The following is a 21,377-nucleotide window of genomic DNA, read 5'->3' as shown; positions in this document are numbered from 1 at the left end:
CACGTAGTGATGTAATGATGCCTTTCTCATAATACTTATCATCTCATATATATTACTGTGGGATTCTTCAAAATTCTTTCCCACGACGCTTGAGTAAAAACAAGATAGTTTGTTTAGAAATCGCCTAGCGTAAACTTTAAATTGAAAAGGTTTTAAACAGATTTAGAAGAATTTTCGCATTCTTTACATCGTGACGGTTCGAAATTTTAAATACACTTCATCTTGTAATTTTGGAACAGGACGTCGGATTTGGAAAAAAATAATAGCAATTTATGGGCCCTGTGAGCGTAAATTTGAATCTAAATTAGTAAAACGTGATTCAGCTGATTTTGTGAAAATGAGGCGAGTTCCTTTTCGGAGTTTTTGATCAATGTTTCCAGGAGAACTGGGAACCAATAAAGCCGAAGTCAGTTCTTCAGGCCATCAAATAACGTAACCAGACATAAGAACATTATCATAACAGTAGCAAAAATTAGATTAATTTTATTTACTTTACATTACTTTTGCAAGATAATAAACGAAAAGATAAGCTGTTCAAAGGTACTACTGATTAAAATAATATGACAGTTTGCAAGAAAGTTTGAAAATTATCCTTGGCATATTATAAACAACATTCCGATAATTCTCAATAAAAAAGAATGGACAGATATTTCTACAGAAATTGTGGTACAATCATCAAAACTCATTTATTCGAAGTCGCTTGTAAATTTCAGGCGTACAAATAGATGTTTCTTTGTCAAACTGCAGTTCGTTTTCGATTTTCCATTCACTAATAGACGAAACATCAATACAATATTTGGAATTATCATTCAGAATGTTTTTCCTGTCATGCTCGTGAAATGAGTAACTGCTTAGAAAAACAAATGTGAAACTTAATCATTACAATTTATGTTTATTATGTTTTGTAAACATCAATTCAGTTCTTGTTCATATTACGTAGTAATTTCCTTGAGTTTCACAATCGTTTTTCGATGATTTTATTACAGCATTTGTAATGTGATCGATGCATTAATTTTTATAGGAGCTGCACAGCTTGTTATAACAAAAACTACATGAGATCTGTTTCTAAGTTTCTCAATCGATAACTTTGCGTTTAGTTATTATTTTAGATAGTTTTTAGAACAATTGATTTTCCAAGCTCATATGAACGTTCGCAAAACAGTTACCAGAAAAGTTATATAAACTAATTTGATAAGTTACACAATCAGTATAAAAGTACAGGATAGCTATACAACGCGCTACTAGGACTTTGAGACTTAGTGAAAAGCAGTCCAGCCATCTCTGAGAAAAATGAGTGACATTATTTGACACATGCGCAAATATTGAAAAATATCTTCGTCGGTGTAGTCTAGATCATCTGATTCCGGCAGAACTCTCAGCCGGTGTAGGCAAGGTCAATTATTGGGAAATACACCAAGTAGATTCGTGACGTAACACCTGTCTTGGGGCACCAGCAAACCGGAAGCCATGGAATCGTCGGAGCAACCACGACATCCAAGTGGTGGATCCCTTGGAGAGGAGCAAATGTTTGTAGTAATCGAAGAAGTACATGGTTCCGGGGGACTAAGGTATTTAATCCAAGGTTAGTCATTTTGTTTGAATTCGATTTTTTGTATGTTCTTCGATTCTTCATGCTTAAAAACTTTCAAAAACATTAATCCTTGAAACGATTGATCGTATTCGGTAATGTGTTGGGCAATCATTGGGACCAAACACTGTGAAAACATTGCGGCACTTTCATATTATCTAGAAAATAAAACTTTAAATTAATCAAATGAATTCATTCTATTTCAAAAATAAAACTTGAATATTTTTCATGATTTTTGCCTCTCTCATATAGAAAGATTATGCAATCCCTGTGAAAACAGATTTTACAATAGAGCCCAGCGGGTCGAGTGTCGTGTACCATTCGGCTCAGTTCTTCGAGATCACAAAATATCTTGTATGTAGGTGTGTGTATGTGACAAATAATGTCACTCATTTTGCTCAGAGATGACTGAGCCGATTTTCACAAATTAAGATTCAATGGAAGGGTCTTATGATCCCATAGACTGCTATTGAATTTTATCCCGATCCGACTTCCGGATATATAAACCTACTTTTGAACTACTAGTCCCCGGTTTCCAGTTCGGAAAGTACATACAGTAGTGAAACATGCTTCGATTTTTCAACAATGGTTAGACCGATCTTCACGAAACTTGATTCAAATTAGAGCTCTCATTGTACTAGATACTGTGCAATTTCAGCCAGATCCGACTTCCGGTTCCGAAATTATAGGACGCTGAGTGTCAAAACTTGAAACTGTCTTACAAAACGACGATGCAAAACCGGTACGCACCGGTACATGCTGATAGAGAAAAAGAAAACATCACCGCCTTCGCGAACGAAGCACACAGCGTGTTTAGTTCAGTTTCGTATAGCGTGTGCGGGAGAAAGGGAAATTTCAGAAGCCGGTTGTGTATTAATATTGTCAATAAAAACAGCCAATAATACTTACACGCATGCTGTGATTACAAATGATTATATTGATAATAATAACAAAAAGATAAATCCAATATGTTATGATGCAATTTGAAAAGTATTACTCCCCATTTTTCTCTTCGTTTAGTTGGCTCATCCGAAAAAGTGCATTAGAGGTAAATCAGCCTGCTTAAATTCAAACAAAGTCTTTGTCTCTATAATAAACATTATAAATATAAAATTCACGACACAGATAAGTACGAAACTTTCGAAGCAGATTTTATAACTATTTGAACTTGTAGGCCTGGTTATTTGATGGCCTCAAAATTTTGTACGAATGTGACAGTCTCCGGAATCCGGCTCAGGAAATAGAGTGTCAAAAACTGCATCGAAACTTGCATCGATTTCTAATGAAATGTTAATGAGAAAGGCATAAGTACACCACTACGTTTATTAAAACAGGTTTTTATATGTTGTAGATGATAATTTCAACAGTTTATTGCGTTCTAGGTCGAGGTGAAGAAATAATGTACAAAAAGTTTTAATCTTTTCAAAAAAGCTTCTCGGCTAGACTAATTCTTTCAAAAGCGAAAGAATCGTGGGAAAGAATATAAAAATCAAAAATGATTTATTTTTTAAATAAAATCATAGCATCACATTGTAAACTTTCTCCATATAGCCTAATAATGTTGAATACATTCAATCAATCAGACCAAACTTTGACCTGCTTGGAAGCTATAAATAAATGTATATATAAACTATTGGGTTGTGGATCATGTCCGACGATCAAATGGCTGTCACTTTCGGTTAAGGAGTAATAATTGTATAAGTGACGTAACCGACAAAACGCACATTTTTCTCTTCGCTTAATTTTCTCGGAAATGGCTGTTTGAATTTCGATGAAGTTAGACTAATTGAAAAACTACTATGAGATCAGTGATGGGTCATGGTTAATATTTCTGGTTCGGAAACTGTTGTCTTATAGATGACGTATCCGACAAATTGCAGTTATTTTCAATACAATAAATTTTCTCAGAGATGCCTTAACTGATTTCGGAAATCTATGCGTTTCTGAGTTACTATTATGTTATTTGAAATGTTCATAATACTCATGATGAAAACTTTTTATACCGAATGGAAAATCGTATAAGTGGCGTAACCGACAGATCGCACTTCTTATCTACACGTTCTTTTTTTCTCAGATGGGACTCAATGGTCAAGTTCAAATGTGTTATTGTTGAGACTTTCGATGCCGCGAATGTTACCGAACAAGTGACGTAAGTACGCTTTTTTGAATTACTGGAATTATTCTAAATGAAATGGAATGAGTCTACTTGAATTGGTGTTAAAAATAAGCTATGCAAAAATTTTTTTATGAGACTATTTGATCGGTTTCATTACACTACTAGGTAGATAAGGAAGAAGTTTTTGAGATATGGAATTGAAAAATTTTCAAGAGTTTTTGATGTTATTTCTTTCCTTTCAAAACATAATCATTATTTCAGGTGTTTCAGTGGGTAAGGCATAGCTGTCAGCCCTACTCACTGGTTCCCAACAGAGTTGCCACATTTAAAGATTAATCTGTATTTCACAGATTTTTCAGATACAGTCATACCCACGATTCTGTGCATACAGGTTACAGATTTTTGGCCAGAAGTCCAGTTTTACAGAGAATTTTACAGATTTGTGATAACGTAGATTAAATTTTTAATAATGACCGAGTTAGAATGGATTAAATAATGGTACTGTTGTTTTCACAAAGTAAAGCCATTACCTAGATTTTGTGTTAATTCTAAAAAGAGGATAAAACTTACATAAAAATAGAATATCTAGGACGGTAAAAACTATAAATGGTCCCATCTGCTAATGACGATTTTATATGTTCACTTTTTCTTGCACTTAGTACGTAATCCTTATGCTTTCAAAAATTTCTTCTGATGAAATGGAAATGTTACATTATATCTAATAAACGAAAGTGAACATAAACAGAATAACAATTGGCAACAATGCAACATTTTTTCAAGCACAATATCCTAAAATCTAGACGAAGAAAAGTTTTTGTTTCTTTTAAATTTTGGCGCTAAAAACTTTTTAATTTAGTCGTGCTTCGATTTCTTGTCATTTTCATATACAGATTTTCAATGCTGACTGTTGATCCCCCAACTTACAGATTGTTCTCCTAAAAAATACAGACTTAATTGAGGCAACCCTCTGGTCCACAAGTGTGGTAGTCCGGCAAACAACTGAGATACGTGAGCTGAGTTTTGCATTTCATCTTGTAAAGTAAAATACACGCAAAGACATTGGTCAACTTCAAGGTTATTTGACACTTGGCTCTCCGGGTTAATTCGCGCTAGTCTGATATTCAAGTGATAGCAAATCCTTTCTACAAGAGAAAGGCATTACCTCGGTTATTTTAAGTGTCTCAAACTTCAACAACAGGAGAAAAAAAAGTTAGAAAAAAAACTAACCCAAGAGAAATATAAAATTCTGATGTCATATCAAAGATACTTTGCTGGTAGCATCGGACCAGGGAGATTCAAGTCCCTGATGTATAATGCAGGACCCTAACAAATGAAGGGCACCGACAACCGTCCAAAGGGAATTAAAACATTCCATTGAGTTTGTAATGGCCCTTTCGAACTGACATTCATTAAATTAAAAAAAAAAACAAAGTAATTCCAATTGCACTCACGGAACCACGGGTTGACACGGAATGCATCTGCATACGAAACTCGCGGTGGCCTACCGCGCGCCACTATCTCGCGCAGGCAGATGTTGGGGTTTAATCTTTTCCCGGTAACGGATTATGTTTCGCCGGAATCGCCGGGAATGCTAAAAACATAACCATAACATGTGCATGTTTTGCCGCGTACGCATGATGTTGCGGTGCTGCTGCTGATGATGATGATCGTTGTGGGGACCACGGGAGACTAACGACATGAAAACAGTTATACCGAGTCGGCGGCGTGGAATTATCCTGACAGTTGAATTGCAGTATTCGGAAATCTGTAACAAACAACACTCGCGCGTACTTATGCGAACGAAGCATCGGGGGAGAAAGGACAACACTAATAACAACCGTGGCGGACAAATACTAGGTAAGAAGCAACGCCGAGAAGAACTTCTCCAGCAAAGCCGGGACTGCCTTGCGTGTGCGCGTTTTTTTTCAACTACGTTGCCGTTGCTAGTGCTGCGAATAAATCATTGTAATTATGTTTTAATAGCCGCTGGGGGACGTGTACCGTGTTTCAAGTTAGCGCTTTCTCCGGCTGGTCTGATTCTGTAGGTACGTGAATGCATTCGGTTTGTGTGAATGCGGATGGACACACGTGGATCGTTTATGTTGTCTGTTTCCTCCGACCACTTCTGGCTTTTCTATAGGTGTGAATTTTTTTTACGATGGCTCAGGAAAACTTCGTGTGTTCAGGCAACAGCACTACAGTGGTCTTCCTGTTTTCGGCTCTGGGGACAGTGGCAAATGTTTCGGTTGTAAAAATAGTCACTCGGCCGTTATGCTCATTGATGTAAGACAGATGTTCGTTATTGTTCTAGCTTGAAACCACAGCCGAGCAGAGAAGGGCTTTGATCAAGTTGCCGAAAGCATTGACATGCAAACGTGTGCTATTTAATGAGCTAGTAGAGTCTACATGACGCTGTTGAGCTATGATCATAAACCGTCTTGCGTAAATAGAAAAAATACCCCAAATTAGATCCCTTTCATGTCGTACTGTTGAAGGGGTGGTGGAAGACTGACCGATGAAATTATTACCTTTCCATTTAAAAACGAATAAAATAACAATGCCTACCTTTTGTTCCTATTCTACGCGTAGGGTTTGAACGTACGCGGAAATGGTTGTCGTTGAGTTCAAAATCTGGAATTGGGACAAAATGGAAAATAATTTAATTGATGTTGGTCATTGCAGGTAAGGAAAAAAGCTGTTATAAGCTTAGTTTCACTATGTTGAAGGTGAGTGAACTTAATGGACTTTACGCAGTCACGTACCCAGAGGGGGGGCCCAAGGGGCCCGGGCCCCTCCCGAAATCAAAAACTGATATATAATTATTTAGAAGATCTCAGACAATAATGTAATACAATAACAGTTTCAGTGGAAAAGTTTAAAGTGTCTGTTAAAAACACCCGTAAAAGACACACCGAGAATTAGCTGTATAAGCAATCTTCAGTAACATTATTTTTTTATCTTTGGGCCCCTCCCGAAACGAAATCCTGGGTACGGGCCTGACTTTACGGTATTACAAACAGCATGAAACACGATCAATTAGTGTCATAATTTATCATCAATACACTGAAAAGTGTTTTCGTTACAATTGAATTTGAAACAGTCTGATATATGACGGTACGGTTACTGTTAGCCAGTATGAGAGACAAGTGGCAATCTAGTTCGTTTCTCGATGATATAGAGGGCACTCCAGTCATCTACACTTTTCGAAAGGAGTCTGCTGTTAACCGAGTTCTTCGAATGGTGCCTCGACGCAAGCTTCTCCTGTGTACGGAGATTTTGTATCCTTCATTTCTAGCGAGGATTAAAAACAGCTATGGGTTGTCAAATATTCAATTTGTTTGTAGATATTATTTTTGTTAGAGACTGCTACAGTGTAATTTTGTGGGAAACTGATCGAGTTGTTCCTGTTAGCTGCTCAGAGTGAGACTAACTGTAAAACTGGTGGGCAAGATAACAAAAACTTGATCGATTTAATTTTTTATATCGAATTGAAACGTATCAAATTTTGAATGGAACCGTTTAAAACATTGTAAAGAACAACTGGTAATGAAATGTTGTATTCTAATGAACAATTTTTTTTCGGTCAAAAAAGTTACAAAGACGATTTTAAAAATTTGTCCGTTTGCAACAAACGGAATCGATAACAACGACAAGACCAAGTGAGTTCTCAATGCACTATAAACAAAATAAATTCTTTACGTTTCGTCTTTGACTCATCAGTGCAGAGCAGTTCAAATTGAACTGCTTAGTGCTAAACTCGGCAGTTCAATTTGAACCGCTAAGCAGACGTAAAGTTTCTGCTACTTACAGAACACTTTTTGTTTTGCAACGAAGTGCAATGTCTTTTCTGACGTGCCGAACGAAAACGTGTTTTCGACTATTTCTGGCCGATGCAGGTATGGTCATTTAGGGGTTAGCCAAATTTTGTGCTAGGGCACATAACCGTTTTCATTATTTTTACGTTTCGTCTTTGACTCATCAGTGCAGAGCAGTTCAAATTGAACTGCTTAGTGCTAAACTCGGCAGTTCAATTTGAACCGCTAAGCAGACGTAAAGTTTCTGCTACTTACAGAACACTTTTTGTTTTGCAACGAAGTGCAATGTCTTTTCTGACGTGCCGAACGAAAACGTGTTTTCGACTATTTCTGGCCGATGCAGGTATGGTCATTTAGGGGTTAGCCAAATTTTGTGCTAGGGCACATAACCGTTTTCATTATTTTTACGTTTCGTCTTTGACTCATCAGTGCAGAGCAGTTCAAATTGAACTGCTTAGTGCTAAACTCGGCAGTTCAATTTGAACCGCTAAGCAGACGTAAAGTTTCTGCTACTTACAGAACACTTTTTGTTTTGCAACGAAGTGCAATGTCTTTTCTGACGTGCCGAACGAAAACGTGTTTTCGACTATTTCTGGCCGATGCAGGTATGGTCATTTAGGGGTTAGCCAAATTTTGTGCTAGGGCACATAACCGTTTTCATTATTTTTACGTTTCGTCTTTGACTCATCAGTGCAGAGCAGTTCAAATTGAACTGCTTAGTGCTAAACTCGGCAGTTCAATTTGAACCGCTAAGCAGACGTAAAGTTTCTGCTACTTGAAAACGGTTATGTGCCCTAGCACAAAATTTGGCTAACCCCTAAATGACCATACCTGCATCGGCCAGAAATAGTCGAAAACACGTTTTCGTTCGGCACGTCAGAAAAGACATTGCACTTCGTTGCAAAACAAAAAGTGTTCTGTAAGTAGCAGAAACTTTACGTCTGCTTAGCGGTTCAAATTGAACTGCCGAGTTTAGCACTAAGCAGTTCAATTTGAACTGCTCTGCACTGATGAGTCAAAGACGAAACGTAAAAATAATGAAAACGGTTATGTGCCCTAGCACAAAATTTGGCTAACCCCTAAATGACCATACCTGCATCGGCCAGAAATAGTCGAAAACACGTTTTCGTTCGGCACGTCAGAAAAGACATTGCACTTCGTTGCAAAACAAAAAGTGTTCTGTAAGTAGCAGAAACTTTACGTCTGCTTAGCGGTTCAAATTGAACTGCCGAGTTTAGCACTAAGCAGTTCAATTTGAACTGCTCTGCACTGATGAGTCAAAGACGAAACGTAAAAATAATGAAAACGGTTATGTGCCCTAGCACAAAATTTGGCTTACCCCTAAATGACAAAATAAATTGCTAAAAAATACCTTGTTCTTTCTAACAACTCCTTAAACTTTACTAATAAATAATTATAAACTTAACTTTTGTAGTTTATTCTTGAAATAGGCCATCAAATGTCGGACAAGTTTAAAAACAAAACGTCTGCCTAACTTTTTGGACAGAGAAAAACCGTTTTACTACATTTTACAAATTTTGTTGTTACTTTTTGTAAATATAATTTAAAAAAAAAACGGAGTTCCATAGAGAACATAAAATTAAGGAAAAAAAGCGGTTCCAGAATCAAATCTTAAGGAGCAAGACTTTCAGCAAGCGTATGAGTGATGCCAACAATGTGTGCGTAAAAACAAATTCCGGCGCTTCTTTTCCAGATTTTAATCAATAAATTTTCCATATGGTTAAAAAATAAACCAATAAGTTCATTCTGCTTAAAACTGCAATTCAAGAAAAGCGAAAATCTTAGTCTAAAACGCTTCCGTTTTCCTCGAGAAAAATATTTCAGTTTCAGCTTACTTCCACTAACACGTTTGATTAGCAACAAACACATTCTTGTATAGATGTCCTCTTGCAGAAATTGTTGCGATGTAAAGATTTACGTACCTTCTATAAGTAAAGGAATGTAGTCGTAAAACTATTTATTTTTCCGGAAAACTATTTTTATAACAGAAAATGTCTAGTTTTGTTTATTTTGTGTGACGCAATCTAATACAAATGCATTGAAGCAGTGCTGCTAACTTGTTTATGTAATCAACGTTGGTGAAAAATTGATCAAAACTGATATTTCATCCAAAAGGTCAGGCTCATCATTCATTTGAGAATAAATTATGGTTAAAAAAGATTGTTTGGAACTCAATCGTGCAAGCCACTTTGATAAACTGGTTTCACTGCGTACAATCATATCTCAGGAACAACTCGATATTAATGAAGAATAACAAACGTATAAAAAATGAAGTTTAGGCGACTGACAGCTTTTTTTCCAATCCATGCTCGAAATGAAGGAACGAAAAATTCCGTTTACAAGAGAAGCTCCCCTTAACGCAAGCAGTTACTACGTAATACATGGGGTAGTCAAAGCAGCTCGTAAGCTAGTGAGTGAATTACTGTTAATAGGTCGATAATCGCAGGTTTTTGCTACCAACAAAAGAAGTCAACAAATGTAGTTTTTAAAAGATTTTTACAGTGTTTTAAAGAGAAATATTGCAGTTCTTCACAAAAACAAATATTAAGTGAAAAAATACTTGAAAAAAGTGTGTCATAGGCGAAGGAGAACTTAGTTCACAAGTGTGATCATCGCGAACAATGTTAAATTAGAGTTTTAATTTGCAGAAATTCGTGGCCGAATCTAATCGAATGATTAAGGAAGCTTGCTGTTCTCATGCACTATTATAAGCAACATACCAAAGATGGGTTTAAAAGCTTCAAAAGTGGAACTTTTGAGTCATTAAATGAGTCACCGACTAGCAGTTTGCGAGAGTTTGAGTGCCATGGGAAACATGCATATGTTGGATAAATGGGTTCCACATGAATTGAACGAAAGACAGTAAGCAAACCGTCAATCAAATTTACAGTAACATCGGAAAAATGGCAATGGATTAGTTGGTCATTTGAATTCATCGGAAATTCCAATGAAATTGAGGTATTAAAAAAAATTTGTAAAACATCGCATATCTTATGTTATAATTGTTGATGGAGAAAATTGGACTAGCCAATTGTATTGACAAATGAGCCATTCCAAATGCATTATTTATTATCAGAAGCGACAATTTGCATTATCAGTTTGCCATTTTAACTCTAGTCTTACTTTTGAGAAGGAATTAAGAGAAAATAATATATATTTATATTTCAGAAACGGTGGGTCTGATCGATTTGGTATCTTCTGTAATGTTTTAGGTAATTATAAGGACTATGTAAAAAAATTGTATTGTTAAAAATAAAAATTTCCCGAAATTCTCGAATTTTTTGAAAAGAACTATTTTTCAAGTAAAAAACCGATTCGAAAATGAGCATAATGAGTCTTGATTGTATTTTTATACTATGATAATATACAACAGATAAAAGTCCTCGTAGCATGAACGTTTTGCACCTATTTAGCTTAAATTTTATCGTAAAACCGGTATAACTTTAAAAGTATTTTAGGTATTAGGATCTTCTTTGTTAAACAAACTTCGGCTTTATGTTTTGAAATACACTTAAGTCTCTTTTTATGAGGTTTTTTATGCGAATTCTTAAAGTGATGCGGTTTTCTTGTTTCATTTTGGAAATGCACGAAACGTGGAGCTCTAGTGTTATTTCGAATAAAAGGTAAAATATAGATAGGGGCATAGATTAAAAAAAAAATTTTTTTGATAACACCGTATCATACATATGCATATATGCTTATAAGACATTTGGCATTAAAAAAAATTTTTGATTTCTGAATTCTAAAAATTTTTCCAAATCCCAAAGTCGATATTTGTCAAAAAAATAAAATAAACTCAAATTCTTTACGATTCATTTTTGACTCGTCAGTGTAGAGAAGTTCAAATTGAATTGCTTAGTGCAAATTTAAACAGTTCAATACGAACCGTTAAGCAGACGTGAAGTTAACGCTATTTGTGCGACACTTTTTTATGCCAAGATTCAAAGTTATACTGTTTTTCGCGATATTTAGAAGTTACGCGTTTTTGCGGTTGAGTTTATAAAAGGATTCCAAATATTAAATGAAAAGGATAAACCTACTTTTTTCGCACGAATCCAACACTACACAGTTCGAAAAAATCTTGTGATTTTACACGTCGTAAGATGCACATAAATGGAGCGAATATATATTCAAGAACATGTCAAATTGAGTGATTTGAAAATTACATGGCTTGAAATCGAGTGAAATAAAAACAAAAGATCGATAGCAACAGCGCGACTTGAACCGAGAAACATTAGATCACGTAGCACGACATTTAATCAACTGAGCCACAGAAGTACATATCTGTTCGTAATAGTAACAGTAATAGTTGATACATATAAATCCATACTTAGTAGTCGAGTGCAAATTACACTCGGAGCCTGTAAAATTCTGCACGAATGGATTTATTACGCCAATTGACAATTTAAGTACACTCCAAAAAAATTTGAATTTTACAGGTGACTTAATCCTTCATACGATGTAATTCTTAAAGACCTCATTTGTCAAATGACGGAAAATTTTATTTGTAATGACTTAATGTTAGATGAGCTTGAATTTTACTGGTTTCGACTTTAACTTGCGTTCTGCTAGCAGGTGCGACTGTATGAATTTAAATACACCTTTTACCAGCCAAGGAGATGCATGCTTCTGTGACTCCGTCGATTAACAGACGTACTTGCGATCCAATGAATTCTTGGTTCAAGTCGCGGCGGTTGCTATTAGTATTCTATTTTTTTATTTCAATGAATTCCATGTCATGGAGTTTTAGACACAATATTAAATGTTCTTTCACGTAAATTTGCGTGAGCTGCGACGCTCCATTTATGTGCATCTAATAAGATGTAAAATCACAGGATTTTTTTAAGTGTGTAGTTATGAATTGTATCGTTTGTAGAACTATGTCACCTGTAAAATTCGTATTATTTTTCTGTGTAACATTAAGTCATTGTAAATTAAATTTTCCGTTATTTGACCATGATGAGTCATTGCAAATTACATTTTCTACGATGAGTCATTGCAAATTAAATTTTCCGTTATTTGACCATAGAATCATGAATATTTATCATGATTTCATGAGAAGAAAGAATGTTTTTTAGGAATTTGGTACCGCATGGGTACCGGTTTTGTCCTAAGAGACGCAGAGGATTTCGGTGCAATAAGTGTATATGCAAATAGCACACACTTAAAAAAAAATCCTGTGATTTTACATCCTAATAGATGCACATAAATGGAGCATCGAAGCTCACGCAAATTTACGTGGAAGTATATTTAATATTGTGTCTATAACTCCATACATGAAATTCATTGAAATAGAAAAAAGGAATACTGAGAGCCACCGTCGCGACTTGAACCGAGAATCATTGGATCGCAAGTACGTCTGTTAATCGACTGAGCTACAGAAGCATGCATCTACTTGGCTGGTGAAAGGTGCATTTGAATTCATACAGTCGCACCTGCCAGCAGAACGAAAGTTACAGTCGAAACCAGTAAAATTCAAGCTCATCTAACATTAAGTCATTACAAATGAGATTTTCCGTCATTTGACAAACTAGGTCTTTATGAATTACATCGTATGAGGCATTAAGTCACCTGTAAAATTCAAATATTTTTGGTGTGCAATAACTTCACGTCTGCTCAGCAGTTTATGTTGAATCGTTAGGAGGCGTTAGCAGTTCAACAGGACGCATTGATGAGCTGAACGCGAAACGCAAAAAATAAAAAAAAATATTTGTTCTATGCTTTTTAATAGTGGCAGCGGCAACGGACTTTTGTTCGAGCACTTTTCGAAAGGTGATTTTCTAAAGCATAGTTCCAATAGTGAGAATTTATCAAGTTTTGTTTCAACAGAACTCGTGAACAATTGTGAATGCATAGGATATTTGAAAGTAAGCAAAGTTCTGGCATTACATTCCTTTTGTGTAATTTGGCCTTTCTGTTTCAACAGACTTCGCAGTCGATTCATAGAGTGCATAATCAATACTACGCTAGTACGGCTAGTACCACGATCCTAATGATGCTAAGAATCCTTTCAGGTCGGGGCTCGACTACATGACCACTGGCTTGTAAGACCAGCGCCCTTTGTCTAGAGGCGCAAACCCGGGCGAATTGCTATGACCTTATTGATACTGAGACATTTAGACATTTAGGACGAACTCTAATACATGGCTCAAGGGATCAATGCCTTATATTCTTGATCAGTGTCTTGAGTATTTCAAGACAATACATTATTATAACTCGTAATTCGAATAAAAAAACTCGTAGTTTTATAGGATTGATTCAAAATAAATATCAATATTAAATGGAGAAGTGATTCAGATCTGCCTTTTAACTAGCAAATTCATGCAGAATAATGAACAATTATTATAGCCCCAAACGAACATCATATCAGTTCCGTTAAATGTTCCGGAAACTACCAACTATAACTTAAATCCAGCCGGGGAGCAATTCGAACACAACCATGTCGTCTGGGCAGCAACAGCCAGTCCCGTTTGCCATCCTCCCGCTTTTATGGAGCCATTCTTTCTCGTAAAACACATTCAACTGTTCTGTTCTGGATATTCGCCGCCACCCGAACAATCCCGAACGAATAATAAATAGTGCAGTTGAAAAAAAAACAACAAACCTACGGCAACCGGGTCAATAAACCCGGCGCAAAAACAGGAACCCCATTAGTTGCAACATAGACGGCGAACAAGCGGTCTACCGACGGTGGTGTTCGTGGTTCTGTGCCATTTTAGTCGGAAAGATAACAACCCAACGGGGAAGTGGATGTCTGAATCACGAGCTCAGCTGTTCAAGTAGTTTTCTTTTCCTCTAGCTGCTCGGAATAGTGCTGAGTGCTGTCTAGTTTGTATGCTGCTGCATACAGAGAAGAGAAGAATATGAAAACTTTTCCTCTTAAAACTACTCCCATTACATGTTTATCGTAGCACAGAAGGAAGGAAAACAAATATTTTTACCGACTTCAACAAACATCAGTAGGTGGAAAATTTTTTCCGGCAATCGACTGACTATTGATAAATCCCAGAAAAAAGTACAGCTGCAACGCTGACAATGCGGGAACGCGGGATTTGGTTTCCAGCCCACCGTATCAATCAAAACGGGTAGCGCACGTAACATCCATCAGGTGATATATATTTATATCGGCCATTATAAAATGGGTTCCCTACAGCCATTCCATTAGGAGCCTGGGTTGCCATTGTTATTGCTTCACATATCAGCCAACTGCAAACGTTACAATGGCGCTTTCAAATAACGGAGACTAGTGGCCAGAATTTGTGTCGCTTGAGGAACTTGCCCTGCTGTGGACTGTTGACTGTATTATAATGGGTTGGCTAGCTTACAGTTGAATGCAGTAGGCTCGTAACCAAATCAATAGGATTGCAGATTATGGGAATTTGAGTTTAAGAATGGCGTGAAAATTTCGCTTGCATGCGGCGATTTTGACATTAGGAAATTTTCTTAGTCTCAGTCAGAAATTGACCGCGATCCTTGTTGGCCTATCCTGAAACATAACCACACCCAAAACTTCGATCTAGTTTTGCTATTGATTTATTCCTAATGCATTGATTTCCCGCAGATCGAAGCGCTCTGGTACACTCCAAAACACAGAAAATAAATCAACATTGGCCTTCAACACCCTGCTGTGATTAACGATCACCAAAGAGCTGGGAAAGATCAGACGGAAAGGGTCGATTGGCTGTGTCCATCTGGATCGGCTAGTTTTGGAATACGATGATGAGCCGCCGTTTCTATATTTAACACCAAGCGTCATAATTTAGCTTTTCCCCTCGTCGGGTTCAACAGACCAACAGTTTGTTGACCTTCAGTGATCAAAATAGTAACTCACACCACTCGAATGGGGTCAACTTAGACTATGTCTACTTTACGTCATGGAATGGAGTTGCAGTTTTTGTCGAATCAAAATGGTTCACTCACACCTCCCAGTTCTTTCGCATGGTAGCATATGGATGCATACAATGAAAATATGAATCGCAGGAAAGTGGTTACATGCGGGAAAAAATGAAAAAGAAAAATATTGGGTCATTTCGACGATGCTTCTTGTTAATATAGTCTCAATGAAAATTCTGATTCGAATCATCTATTTGTTGTTTGTAGAAAACTCTTATTTAAAAAAATTTCTTTCTAGTTTAAGCTTTTTACATCACGGTATGAAACACCAAGGTTCCGCCAGAAATCTTTTCTACACTTTTTTAGGGGTTTTCCATGGGCACATTACCGTCTTTACTTTACGTTTCGTTTTAGACTCGTCAGTTCATAGCAGTTTAGGTATCTTAAGCATACCTAATTTCTTAAGCCCAAAGATAGGATAAACCCTGACTGACAACTACCTGACAACATGATGATCATTCACGAATATTTAGGCTTGCAAAAGCTCTGTGCAAAGCGAGGTCACAATCGACCAAAAACAAATGCGAATTAATGTTTCTGATTTGGCTGAATCGGACTTCAAATTGCATCCGCATACATCATACTCTCCAGATTTGGCCCTCAGAGACTTTCTCTTGTTCACCGAACTTAAGTTGGAATAGTCTTAGAAGGCAATTATGTTAAATAATAAAGTAATTTTTTCCGAATAAAAGTATTTTTCAACGGTAGACCGGGGACTTCTCCATTTACCTGTTATTATGTTGTTTCATCTACTTGATTACGGACAGATCGTTCATTTCTATATCGGAACAATTTCGTGAATCATTTTTTGAAATTACTAAATGTGCCACTTGACAAGGCGGTTTTTTTCGAAAGATGTCTCCCCAGGCAGAGATTAGTGCACCATCAAAACTATTGCGTCACTTTTGGCTGTAACATCAAAAATATCGTGTTTGTTTTGTCAATTGCAAATTAGTTTTACACACAGTTAATGAAGTGAACATGTCGACGTTGTTGCCAAAATAAAAGAGCACGGGGACGAGTATAGTGTGATGGGTAAGTCCTTGCCTTTCACGCAGCCCACCTGGGTCCGATTCCCAACCCCGCACATAGGGTCAGAAAGTTTTTCTGATCCGAAGAGGCGAATGACCTTAAGGTTAAAACCTCTATAATCGAAACAATAAAAAAAATAAAAAGTGCGTTCAACCCAAACAAATGGATGAAGATTAAAAGCTGAAAAATGGGTTCCTCATGAGCTAAATGATAGATAGCAGGAAAAGCAAAAACGCTTAGCGAAATTTTACTTTCTTTGCATGAAACGAAGGGTCTCCTACAATAAATTATTCTAGTCTTAAGTACTGTTAAGAACTGCCCTCGACATCTTAGAGATAAGACAGTGCACAGTGGGGAAAAATGGACCAAAAACGCGACGATTTTTTTGGAGGCATGATACAGCTGACCACAAAGCACTTTTTTGGTGTAAAATGGTCAGTACAATCGATTCCATGTATTTAGAAGGACCGCACGAAACGCTATCATGTTTATTTTACCCCAAGTTCCCTTTTTATACTGCATTGTATTCAAGCTTAACTATATAAAATGGAACCGAAGAACTTGCAGAAGAGCGAATAGAGTGTTTCCGATGTAAAAAAGTCTAACAAATCGATTGCATGTAGTTTTTATTGACAGCAGAAAACTCGTTTAAATTGGGGTAAAATGGGTTAAACAGGCTAGTACTGTCATTCTCATTGTGTTTAATTGGATCATAGATGTTTTGCACGTAATATGAACCAATACGGTACGTCATATTGGATCTGCTTCGGGATTGTAAATCTGAATTCAACATAAAATTATATTTGTCGGAAAATTGGGGTAAAACGATGTAGCACGAAGCATGCGATCATGAACACAATCTGTAAATTATTATTTAAGGTTATATGCGAAACATAGAACTGTCTTGTTTAACCAAAATTGGCTCAAACACCGATCAGTAGAACTTTTTTTTCTGTAAATTCACGGAAGAAGATGACTGGGGGTAAAACAGAATACAGTTGTTTGCGGTCAATCTTATTCAAAACAATCCATTTATCTAACTTATGAGCATGTCAGGAATACCCTCCGATTTGTGGAATTGAATTTTTTCCTGAGTTTAACAGTTAGTTTTCAAAGTAAAGTCAGAGGAATTGCAGCAAAACGGGCATGATAGTGAATTTTGCGGATCTTATAACTATCATAAATCATTCTACAGAAAAATTTGCATAAGAAATATTAATTTTGAAAATATTTGCTCATGTTTTTATAAAATTATTAAGCAAAGTCGCGTTTTTGATCGTTTTTCCCCACTGTGCAGTGTATGGTGAATACATTATCAAATAAAAAAGGCTTCCTGCTTTGCGATCTAGAGCAAAAGATGAGAATTGAATTTATTTTGAGAGTCTTACGCGCAGAAAATTAGAGATCGACCCTGGGCAACCATCGAAATCAACTGCAAATCCAAATCTCTTCGATGCTTTCCTTTTGTTATGTCAAAAAAATTCTAGTTTCACGAGCTTCTCAAAACCGAGATAACTACCGTCAGCAACTAATAAAATTTTATAAAGCATTGTTTGAACAACGTTCGGAATACTCCACAAGACGTGAGAAAATCAATTTGTAGCAAAACATTATTTCTAAACTCCGATGGGAACGTTGGCCCCACCTGCCATACTCCGCGGACTTGGTCGCTTCCGACTATTTGTTTTTATCAATGTCTTACGTACTTACTTAGCAGTACTCCACTAGTCATGAAGGTATGGAAAATAGCTTCAGGACTGGATTGCTTAGAAGGATGATCAATATGTTCGATGATGTATTCACGAGTTGATGGAAAGATGAAAAAAATGGATAGCTTTCGACGACAGCTACTATTATTTTTAATAATGAACATGCATTTCCATTCCAAAAATCCGGCATTATGAACTGGTACATCTGACACACAAACTCATAACATCTCACAGAAACGTAATAAAATCACAAAGAAAATTAGTAAATGTCACAATTCGTCCATTTAACGACGACTCATGCTCTTGTTTTAGTATAGAGGTTTTCGTGGTTCGAGTCGATATTATCTACTCAGTTTACTTAGGGATGGCATAATCGATTTCGAAAATCTGAGGACAGCACGTTAAAGAGGTAGGTTTTTTGCTATTTTCTCAATTCAAATCAAATTTTCTTGGAAACGGTGATGAATATCGATAAACCTTCCTGAAAATATCTTCGAAATCTAGTTAGAGAATATTCTGTGAAATTTTCATAATGATTCATTGAGGTTACCGTTCGTGTTGTATTTTTTTCTGACTTTTAGGAATGACATACCACTACCTGTTCATCGAGTATCTCGACTTTGAAGGATTATATCTTAAATCTACCGTGACAAAGTCTAGATAATTTAGTTTAGATACGATATGTACATAAAAACATATATGTTTTCGCAATAAAAATAAAGTTTTACAATTCTCTGTGAAACACAATCAGTTTCAATGCGTCCGCTATTTTATTCACTTTAATTTCCTGGTAGTGTTCGGGAAAGAAGAGGAGAGAAGAGAAACAAAATCTACTCAAAAAGGTTCCTAAATACACAGACGCAAAGGGAATTGAGGGAGTCAGAGAGAGAGAGATTCAAAATCTATACGCCACCTGATGTTTTCAGGCCTTATGAGCCATAATCAAACCGTTTATTAAGATTGGAAGACTCATGGTAGACTACCAGATATAATCGTAGAAGTGACGTAACCGGCATACCACAACTTTTTTATTCGCTAAACTCTCACACAGAGTTCACTTTTGACGGCAATGCTTTTTCTGTAACAAGATGAATGTGAGTGTATTATGCGAAATTCAGTAATTGATATCAATTTATAATGATGAAAGAATTTGGATATACCCAGAAGAAAATATTCAAATGTTCGACTCGAGCATGCTAACCTTTGCAATCTGGGGAGCTACTATGTTAATGGAGCCAACCGTATATGAAATGAAATTTGGATTTCTGCTACGATCCGCTTATTTTGTTAGCCAACAGCCAAACCGGAACCTGGAATAAAATCAAATGGCCTCGGATTGAACCTGGAATAAATTGTACGTGGTTTCGGATTGAGCAGGTATTCACAGCTGGTGTACTGATAACTTATCAATAAAATTTCTGATTTGGCAAGCCATTTTCATCTGCGGACCAAAAACTCAAGTTTTCTTCACAGATGAGTTCTTAAGCTAAAAACATCACAAGGAAAAATGTCTGAAAACACGCATTGCAAAAACAATGACTGGATTAATGCCACCAAGATAGAATTTCATTGGTCGACAGAGTTGTTGAACGGGATGTGTATTTGAAGGGAAATATTTCAGAATTATGATCATTGAAGTTACTGTACAACAACTAAACAACCTTCAATTTTCGGCAGTCATTGCGTTTTTGTGCTTTGCAAAATAATAACGAAAGATAGTAACATTTTAATTCGTCGAAAATTCTTTCACATATAAATGGAGGAAATTACACATTTTTCCTCTTTTACAGTAATTGAGAGGTTGAAAACTAAATCCTTTGGATCAATTAGTAAGCGAAGGCAAAACGTTCTGGTTGCATGTCACAGCTGGCGTGTTACAATAATTGAAATGGACTGTAACTACCCGTCCGTCTATGCTTGTAAGTAGTGATTTGCTTTTTTTCTGCTAGCTGTCAGGTTGGTCATCAACATAAACGGATTCAAGTTCTATGTCAACCGGGTTCACATTTTGGCTTCTGGTTGTACTTTACCCGCTCGAAGACTTCACATGTATAGTTATGGTGTGTGTGTCGTTGTGGAAGGCATTCGAACGTTTCGGTTTTTAAAGAAAGCTACGTGTTCGATTTAAATGAGTGTTTGAAATTTGAATTTAATACTATCGATGCAATGCACTTGTTGTATAGGAACAGCTCGTGGCTTTCAATATGTACACCAATTACTAGTTTTCGAGTTTTTAATCTGTTCCAGATTAAACTAAGAAAACCCCACAGCGCCTGCTAGGGAAACTCTGTCAAGTTTTTCGCATTGAACTTGGTCATAATTTTTCCGATTTTTCGGTCCCGTCTGAATAATTACGTTCAGCGTCTACGTCGTATGACTGGGCGACTGGTAGAATGTACAATTTTAGTTCTCAGTCAAGTAAGTAATGTTGTGAACAGTAGACAGAAGGGAGGCAACGTTTGGCACTCCCACCTTGCGAAAAAAAATGATATAGCTATGGTAATCGATGTTGTTTATCGGTACGGGCTGCTCGCAAGTCTGTGCAAAGCTGCCCATGTTCGATCGACACCGACCGATGCTGTCTCGTTCGTTTATTCGATCGAAAAAGGGTGAAACGGCGGTATCAACAAACTGCACACGCTCTGAGTCGTGCTGACTCCAGCCAGACTGTGTGTAGCCGCATGTGCCACTACTTATGGGAAATTGGTGACTATGCAATTTGAACAGGTAGATCAGTTTGTTTTCCAGGGGGTGGGAATTATTTTATAAAATACATTAGAGGCAGTCATAATTTTTTTTTGTGCCAGGACTCATGATTCGGTTGATTTGAGCAATCTTTCAAATGTTTGGGCGTGTTCGAGAATGTACATATTTTGATAATTTCTGTTATTTTTTAGTTGACTGCACGTAAGTGTCTCTGCTTATGGGTCCATTAAACATAAATATTGTTCCTTGGTTTACAGTGATAATTTAAAAGTAATCGATGAAAAAATTAGATTTACTATCAGTCAAACCGCGTACAGTAATAGTCCTATTGCATACACACATACTAACATTTTATTGTGATTTGACAAACTGTTTGTTGCACTATATGGTTGTAGATATGGTCGATATTCAGCTACTAATTTTTGTATGTTACTTACGTTTTTTAAAAGACGATAAAGTATCTGAAATAGAAAACCAGAAAATATAATGATTATTAT

The 21,377-nt window shown here is 36.5% G+C and overlaps 1 protein-coding gene across 1 annotated transcript in view; it reads right to left on the bottom strand.

The window, feature by feature from the left end:
- LOC131434957 (neurotactin) overlaps window positions 1–21,377 on the bottom strand; it is a 111,360-nt gene that overhangs the window by 45,479 nt on the left and 44,504 nt on the right. Inside the window, exons 2-3 of the mRNA XM_058602332.1 lie at window positions 21,318–21,341; window positions 6,270–6,335 (exon numbers count right to left, since the gene is read on the bottom strand). The gene's annotated coding sequence lies outside the window, so the exon portion shown is untranslated. The remainder of the gene's footprint in view (window positions 1–6,269; window positions 6,336–21,317; window positions 21,342–21,377) is intronic.

Source organism: Malaya genurostris, chromosome 3 (genome assembly GCF_030247185.1).
Source record: "Malaya genurostris strain Urasoe2022 chromosome 3, Malgen_1.1, whole genome shotgun sequence".
Classification (NCBI taxonomy): Eukaryota; Metazoa; Arthropoda; class Insecta; order Diptera; family Culicidae; genus Malaya; species Malaya genurostris.
Note: the sequence above shows the minus strand (reverse complement) of the source record. Positions and strands in the feature narration are given on the sequence as shown.